The 3,081-nt window shown below is 34.3% G+C and overlaps 1 pseudogene; it reads left to right on the forward strand.

Moving 5' to 3' along the window:
- Positions 1-616: 616 nt before the first annotated feature.
- On the forward strand, positions 617-1,177 carry LOC101719012 (hepatoma-derived growth factor-related protein 3 pseudogene; annotated as a pseudogene).
- Positions 1,178-3,081: the final 1,904 nt, after the last annotated feature.

Here is a 3,081-nt window from a genome sequence, read left to right on the forward strand (position 1 = left end):
TTAATATGAGAAAATGGAAAAATAGGAACAAAATCTTTGTAATTAGGGAGGAATGGAGGGGTTGAAGGGAGGGCTGGGCAAGGGTGAAAAATAAGAACCAAGAGAGACTATGTAAAGCTGCAAATTTCCACTGATGAATGTCATTATATTGTATACCTAAAATGTACCAATGATTAGAATAAATAATTGATAATGCAAAATAGGAAGAAAAGGTCCAAAGGGGTAGGGGTAGTGGTAGGGGCAAGGGAAAGGAAAGAAGGGAAAGGAAAAATGCTTAGAAATGGAAAAAATGGAAATAAAGTCTTTGTAAATAGGGAAGGGTGGAGGGGGTAAAGGGAGGGCTAGGAATTGGGGGAAAATAAGAACCAAGATGCATTATGTAAAGGTACAATTCCCAATGAGAAATGTAATTGTGTTGTATACCTAAAAGGTACCAATAAAAGAATTTAACAACAACAACAACAATAAAGATGATGGGCTACCCACAGGGGCAGGCACAGATAAGAATTTACCACATAGAAGTTAATTTAAAAAACAAGAAGATTAAAATAATCTAATGACCAATGAGTTCAAGCCTTCAGAATAACATTGTCCACATTTCTGAGGCAGCACTGTGATGGACAGAAAGAGAACTGGACTAGGGTTTAAAAGACAAATTGATGAACATTCAGAGGGAGCTGTGAAGCCTCCAACAAACAAATATCCTATCTTCCTTTTTGGCACCCAGGAAACTGCATTTCTAGGTTTCAAAGACCTTTTTCCACGTAAGGAATACAAAGACAAGTTTGAAAAGTCTAACAAATGGAAAGGATTTAATGAAGAATTGTGGGAAATGGAAAATAACCCAGGAGTAAAGTTTACTGGTTACCAGGTAAGTCAGCAACAGAGCTATTCAGAAACTGAGGGAGAAGGCAGAAATACTGCAGATGCTAGCAGTGAGGAAGAAGGTGACAAAGGAGAAGATGGAAAAGGCAGAAGAAAGAATGATAAAGGAGGCTCAAAATGGAAAAATTCATATACTTCAAAGAAATCCTCTAAACAATCCTGGAAATCTCCAGGCAATGAAGTTGATAAAGACTGCAAAGAGGAAAATAAAAGAAGCTCTGAAGGTGGAGATCCCTGCAGTGACACAAGAAACATAGCTTCAGACCTGCAGAAAACCCGTGAAGGGACCTAACTACCATAATGAATGCTGCATATTGCAAGAAACTCCAGAAGTTTAAATGTTTGGTTGTCCAATATTCTTGGATTTGATATGAACCAACACATTCTTTGTTGTCATTGACAGATCCCCAGTTTGTATGTGCAATATTCACATTCCTCTCTCTTTTATTGGGGAAAAAAAGACTTTTTAATTTTTTATATTAAAATAAATATTTTAATATAAAATTTATTTATATAAATTTTTATTTAACTTCATATTATTGGGTTGTGTGATGTTGCCCTTAACCACTTAGAAATATGAAAATTTTTTTCACAGACTCACACATCTAGGATCCTTTTATCAAGGCAGTTAAATTCATCTATTTCCTGCCTTTACCCCACCATTACCAAACACTTAATATTTAATATTTTAAGTGTTTGATATTAATTAGCATTTTAAGTGGCCACATAATGCTTAAGGATTGGGTTCTTTGACAGAATCCAAGAACTAATTCCTAGGTACATAATGTTGGTATATTGAAGATGAAATTGAAATCATCCTTCAGTTTTGAGGCCACGTATGAAGTTTAACCATACTGTACAATATCTATACTGTGTTAGAAATTGCTAGTTGACAGCTTATACTTCTCAAAACTCATATTGTTATGTACACAGTCTGAATCTGTATATGTGAAGTTCGTGAGTCTTTTTGTGGTACTCCAAAATAAAGGCAAGGATTTATTTTTTCCCAGTGCCAGTACAATTTGAACTAATCACTCAAGGTAAATACTTTTACATTTTAAAGCTGAAATCAGCAGCAACCCTATGGGAAACCAGACAAAACATTGACTTTTAAACATAGACTTTAAGATGAATTGTTTTTTTTTTTGGAACTAGAATTAGAATAGTTAATATTCATCCACAAACCATGACTATATATACATTATTGTTGGTATTGTGATAATAGATTTTTATTTATTTTTATGCCAGTTTATACTGTGAGAACACATTTAGTCAGTTTGGGTTTTATCAATCCTGTTATGCTTGTCCTTGGAACATCTTTCACATATTCAAAGTTTGTAGTTGAAAAGTTTAATGTAAAAAAAATCAAAACTCAAAAAATGTATTGTTTTTATAGAATAAATTTATTGAAATGTGTACTGGGAGTAAGCTCTGAGGTTGTAAACAAAGTTAGTGTAATTTGCCTTTATATATGTAATTGTGAGGTATTAATGCAATTCATATATTAAAGCAAAAACTGTTAACAGCAAGTTGACAATAGAAAAAAAAACTAGACCTATGTCTCCCACCATACACTAAAATTATTGAGAAGCTTTTGCACAGCAAAAGAAATCAACAGAGTGAAAAGACAACCCATAGAGTGGGAAAAATTTTTAGCCAGTTATTCCTCAGGCAAAGGACTAATGTCTAGAACACATAAAAACGGAAAACAATCAGAGCTCCCAAATTTAAAGGCCCACTCCAAAAATGGGCATCTGAAATGAATACACACTTCTCTGATGAAGAAGCACAAATGGCAAATAAATATATGAAAAAATGTCCAGCATCACTGGTCAATCGAGAGATGCAAATTAAAACAATGCTGAGATTCCATCTCATTCCAGAAAGAATGCCTATTATCAAGAAATCAACCAACAACAAATGGTAGAGCTGTGGGAGAAAAGGAACGCTTCTCCACTGTTGGTGGGAGCGTAGACTGGTGCAACCACTGTGGAAATCAGTGTGGAGATTCCGTAAAGAACTAAAACTAGAAGTTCCATTTGACCCAGCTATTCTCCTTGTTGGTATCTTCTTGAAAGAATTCAAAGCTTCATACCATAGCAATATATGTACACTCATGTTTATAGCGGAACAGTTTGTAATAGTTATATCTTGGAAACAACCCAAATACCTGTCAACCAGTGAATGAATAAAACA

Source organism: Heterocephalus glaber, unplaced genomic scaffold (genome assembly GCF_053883595.1).
Source record: "Heterocephalus glaber isolate CG9 unplaced genomic scaffold, H.glaber_assembly_v1.0 deba00001481, whole genome shotgun sequence".
In the NCBI taxonomy this organism is placed as follows: domain Eukaryota; kingdom Metazoa; phylum Chordata; class Mammalia; order Rodentia; family Bathyergidae; genus Heterocephalus; species Heterocephalus glaber.